We start from the raw sequence: 6,264 nt of genomic DNA, 5'->3' as shown, positions 1-6,264 counted from the left end.
GAGCTAGGAGTTAAATAGATGTTTATTAGTATGCAGTCTGTATGAAATTGACAATTATATACTACAAACTTGCCCATTTTACCTGAGTTTCAAGGCATTTTTCCCAAGACATTTTATTACATTTTAATTACTATGTGAGGTTTTTGTTTTGCTCACAGTACAACTGTCTCTTTATAGCTAGACAGCAGCCATTCTTTGCTCTCTGCTGCTATTACTGTTCTCTCCTGTATTCAGACTAGCCTTTCCCTAATCATTTTATTATTACAAAACATCAGTCTGATTTCAAAATTAGAATGGTGACTGCTACTTTGGAAATTCTGATGGATATCCTAGACTCCATATAACAACCATTGCCAAAACTAAAGTATCAAAACCAATAGGAATAGTGGAATAAATTTCAGTAGGAGTTCTCCAATGTCCTTGGAGGGATCGTAGATCAGAGAGGACTGTAACAGTGAAATGAATTTGGACATTGTCAATCTGATGCAGCTTTCAATGGTGCACCATCTTCCATGTCTTAGCAGTAATTTATGTTTTCTGTAGTATTTATGGGATGGAGTGTATTTAATGTCCATTCTTAATTGCCCCATGAGCAATTAAGAGTCATGTACATTGCTTTGGATTTGGAGTCACATGTAGACTGCGCATAGTAAGGCTGGCAGATTTTCTTTCCTTTAAAGACATTGGTGAACTATCAGGGTTTTAATGACCATCAACAGTGGTTACTATAGCCACCATTAGGCTGACTTTTTATTCCAGATTTTTTTCATTGAATTCAAATTTCACTGTTTCCTGTTGAATTATTTGAACCCACATTCCTGAATAATAACCTGAAATTCTGGACTACTAGTCCAGTGACATTACAACTAGAGCACCATTTCCCATTCAGGGGATCCATTGGGAAAGCTAGTTTGAACAATTTTTAAATAGTACACTTGTGCAGACATAAGTGTGCTTCTAAAGTTAGATTAGTTAGTTAAACACACTACTCTGGCAAATTGGAGATTTTTCTCTCCTTCTGATGTCTGTTGGCTTTGAAATTTCTCATTGCTGACACTAAATGTTAAGACCAAACAAAAAAAAAATCTTTGATCTGTGAGACTTCGAAAGCAATTTCTTTTAAATATGAAACATCATGAGACAGGTTTTCCTGTTTCAGCATCTGGAGACATTAGGAATAAAATGCCTGCAAGGGAATCATCCAGTTTTCTCCCTATTCATTTAAATGGATATAGAATGCAACGGGTTCCCTATCTGTCATCTAAACATCTCTCTAAACATTGCAATTGACTAATTCAATTCAGTATAACAAAGAACAGAAAAATCTCCTCTGCATTTTACTAGTCCATTTGTTTTCTAAAGACCTGTTTCTCAGTTTCTTACTGTTCTTTATTACTTTTGGCATTGCACACAAAATTCCACTGAACTTCTGCAATTCCAAGTTCGTGCTGCAGACTATTTGTGAAGAATTTTATCGGAATTTGACTCCTACAACAGGAGGAGAGATAGCAGCATTGTTCAAAGGGTTTGTTTTTGAATCCAAATCTGCACTCCGAGAAAGACAGTAAAATTTCAAGCAATGATCTCAAATGTTCAAGACCTCTCTTCACAATAATTTATTCAAGTTGCCATCAAATTAAAGAGTCCATGCTGTTTGCAAAAAAAAAACAGTTATGGGAATACTAAACTTTGAACCATGAACACTAATCTTTCTGTGCTTTGACTACAACATCTTTAGTAAGGATAAGGAAAGCAACCAAAAGCATTTTAAATTTAAATCCTACTGAGTACAACCTACTTAGCACAACATACTGAGCACTAGTGCTGTCTTTATTTTTGTTTAATTTATCAGAGCAGCTTGGTTACTGTAAATTTTTTTTATTAGTGAGGATTAAATTCCATATTTTGCAAAACATTAAGGAAGGAGAGGAAATATTGTTCTATGACAATATGAAAAAAGTATTCCTTCTGGTAGTATTTGCAATGTTACTCCACACAGCAACTGGAGTAATTCTTCTTTCAATAGAGCCAATGTGTTATCAAGGAGTTAAGCTTGATCATCAGAGTAGCCGAGTGCAAAATCTTAACTTTACTTTCTTGCGATACCTGGCAAATTCATGCTTCAGAAACTGCAAGATCTACTTTTACACGATGTCTTTATTATTTTTGGATGATGTTTGCCTCAAAAAATGTTTAAAATAAGTAATAGATAGCATAACCAGTAGGAATAATGTCTTCAGTAACAAATGCATTTTTTTAAAAATTCAGACTCTTTATTTTAAATTCTGATTGCAACTTGTATCTGTGCAAAGAAACCTGCAAATGCAAGTTTTTTTTTTATGACGAGGAGCAGGGTGAAAGAAAGAAACTAGATGTTCTGGTCTGAAAACAAAAACCTAAAACCTGATTCCCACCAGGAGAATCAATCATAAGCACTAGGTACTTCCAATTCACAATGTTCCAGATTCAAGCCCCACATCAGGGGTTGAGTATGAAATTCAATGTTTGACCTTCTAGTCCAGGACTGGGGGAAGTGTTGCACTATCAGTAGGGTTGACATTCCTGGAGATTTCTTCATGTTGACAACACTAATTGTTGGAGGTGCCATCTTACAATAAGTTATGAAACTGTGACAACATCTACTTGTTTGGGTAGATGCAAGAGTTCTCATGCCTCTAGTTTGAAGAAGAGGAGAGCAGTTATCCCTGGGGTCCTGGCCAAAATGTATATCCCAAACAACACCCTAAAACCAAATTGTCTGGTTTTGATCACGTTGCTGTTTGTGAAAGTTTGCTGAGTGCGTATTGACTGCTGTGTTCATGATGACACTTCAAAGGCATTTAATTGACTGTAGATGTCCTGTTTTCCATTAGTACAAATGTAGGTGACTGTTCAAGAGTGTCAAATAATGGAGAGAGCAGACTTAACCAAGTTGTGCGTGAGAAACTGATTTGAAAGAATACTTGGCTGCCGTGGGAAATGGCATAGAGATTCTGAGAAAAACAGGAAAAATAGTATTGTGTCAGTTTACCCCTCCCAATTTTCCCAGAGGTGCATTTGCATCCATTTCAACAACTCTCCTGACAGTAGCAACATTTAAATCAAGAAAATTAATGAGCTTTTAATGAGCCAATCAGTGCTGACTTCACCACAGCAGTGCAATGTTATGAGGGTGATAGCAGCAGCCTTCCCTCACCCTGTGTTAGAATCACGGCAATTCAGTGGAATCATTTGGAAATATTTGAAAAATGCTCCCGCTAAAATGACAAGGATGCTGTCTTGCTGGGTCAGAGACTTGCCATTGCATTAGGATCTCAAGGAAATTGATCCTTCCATCAGTGCTGTGTCTGATACAGTGACAGCTGCTCCTTTGGTGAAGTGGCAGCCTTTCATGACTTCATACTCCTTGGATTTCAGCAATGTTCTCACTGGCGAGACAGTGGAGTCTGCTGGTCAATGGCAACAGTCCATAATGTATCAAGCTCCTCCCTCCAGTATCCAACCACCATTTTTTAATTGGACAACAAGCTTAGAGGCACTCAAGTAAGGATTTTGCCGATAGGCATGCAGCTGCAGTGAGCAGGGGCAGGATCTGAGCATAATTTCAAAACTTGAGAATGATCTAAGTATAGAAGCTTCCAGTGTAGGATCTCATATGGTGCAAAAGCAGAAGGTGCTGAAGAAACTCAGCATGTCTGACAGTATCTTTGGAGAGAGAAGGAAAATTAACAAATTAAGTCCAATATGACACCTCTTCAGACACCTAAAACAGAGACACTGTAGAAAACATGAGATCGGAAAGTTGCCCTCTGAAATATTTGTTTTAAGCTTAGAGTCATATACCACTGGCTAGATATTTCAGTCAGTTTCTCATTGACAGAAATTGTACGTAGAAACAATAATATTTTGAACACAGAGTAGCAAGTCCACCAACATTAATGGAACTAAAAATCAGAGTGTAAAACAGGATGTTGATTCCTTACTGCCTATTTTCCATTGATGCACAGTCAGAGTCTACCACAAGAATTTAGCCCAGTAACAATTTTCTGACTGACAGTAAGCTGGAGAGTATAGCACTGCTATGTGAACTTCCCCTTGAAATTGAAATTTGGTTTACAAGATTTTTATTTTGGCCAGTAGAGGGTGGCAGATCTCTATCAACAAAATTAACCAGCAGTGAACTGATTGTTTTAACTTGCTTACCTGTAGTACAAAACTGCACCAATGATGGCAACGATGCAAAGTCATAATGAAAATAAGCATTCAAACCTGTTTTGTATATAAATCTGTTGCAACCTGTGCTTAAATTTTTACAATATTTTGAAACACTTCGGATACATTTTGATATATTTGTCACAGTTACACTTTTAACGTCTTTTGGGAGGAAAATATTTTTGTAAAAATAGTTTAACCTTCTTCCTACTAAGGCAGTAGGAAATTTGTAAATTGCTGAACTATGTTAAAGGGAAAATATATTTTATTTCCAGATCATTTAACATAAAAGTGAGGTAGTTTTCTTTGTTCCCGTTGCAAAGCTTTTAGCACTTAATTGTATAGTTGTGATATCGTGGGGTAAAATTGTAAATATATTTATCGAGGATGGATGCATGCAATGTGATTTTCTCTTGCCTCCGATGGTTTGTATGTAACTATGTAACTATGTGGAAGCACAGTGACATTTTATAGGTTATCGTTTTGTACATCTGAAGTTCTCTCTTTTCAAACCATCTCCCTATACAGGGTATTGAATTTTATAAGACATTTACAGCCATTTTGTATGAATATAGGTCCAATAATTTTGTTTTTACAAGTTGTGAACTTCAAGGGACTTGCTAGCAAAATGCATTTTGCATACTGTCCCTTCGTTTCAAACTAATGGGGTGAGTTTGTCTTCAAACCAGTGGCTGTAATGATCATACATAGAGTAGTCAATGATCTAAAATCTGTTCATATCAACTACGAATCCCTCATCAAAAGCTCACCATCATTCCTATTTACACTGATCAAGGGGGGTAGAAATGGAAAACACATGGATTAAAGTGTTTGACTTGCAAACTTAAGGTATTTCCTTCAAGCATTTAAAATGTGAGAAATAAAGAACCTCTATTGGCACTCTTTTTTTATTTTGGAGCTATTTCATACCGATACTTTTAATTTGCCAATTTGAAATCTGGTGTGTGAGAGCATACGTGACTTAAAATAGATTAGTTTCACACTCAACATTAAATGTGTCATAAAGTTAAGGTTTTCAAATTTATGCATGTTGGCAATATTCTGGTTACACTAAACATTGGCAGTTGAGATGGCTAGGCAATTTGCCTCACCTTGGTGTGAGTAGAAAGAATTTTATTTTGATGTGCTATGTCTAATAAAATCATGAAGCTATTTATAAAGAATTGGTCTACAATTTTGTTAGAAATAGCGTAGAGTGGAACTCTTTCCCCATGATGATTATCTAAGAGTTTTTGCAAATAGTTTGTGATTTGGGACATTAGTGCAAAATGGACAATGTTGATTCTGCCACTATTTTGCATCTTTTTCCTCTTCTTATTTTCATTGAAGTACAGTAAGAGGAGGTAAAAATGGTGTGAGATGTAGAATAAGCAGCTAAATCATTTTTTTTACATATATTTAATGTCCAAAGTTGTGATTTCCTGCAGTAAAATGATAACATCACTTGCTGGCTTTAATAGATTCACCTGGTACATGCCTCACCCTGTGAATGATATAGTTGGACAATGTTCTGGATGCTGTCATTGAATGGAGAAATAAGAATTTTATAATTCCTTATTATTATCATCATTAATCTTCCTAGGCTCCAGCATGAACGAAACATCAATAAATTCCAAGTACAATAACTTCATTTCTTAATCAAGATAACATTGTATACATTTAATGCAGGATATAGTTTATATCTGCTAAAACAAAAGGAATGATTGTTTGATTCTGACCATTAGGTGAGCGTGCAGCTCAAGAATATTAATAATATTTATTTATTATATGTTAATGTGATTTTATAAGTGAACCATAAGAAAATTAATAACTTTATTATTGCTATGAGTTGAAACAGAAACAAATATTGGACTATTTCCCCACCTCTGAATGGCCAGTGTTTAAACCAACATTCAGGAGTACCTTTACGCCTAGTATACGTGATTGTTAGTACTTGAAAAATAGATGCACTTTTTATGACCCAGGCCCTCGTTTTTCTTTATTTTGTGATGTGGTGTTTTGCTAATGAAACGGGTCATAAGAAAACACTAG

Source organism: Rhincodon typus, chromosome 3, assembly GCF_021869965.1.
Source record: "Rhincodon typus isolate 14 chromosome 3, sRhiTyp1.1, whole genome shotgun sequence".
Classification (NCBI taxonomy): Eukaryota; Metazoa; Chordata; class Chondrichthyes; order Orectolobiformes; family Rhincodontidae; genus Rhincodon; species Rhincodon typus.
This window is presented reverse-complemented; position numbering follows the sequence as displayed.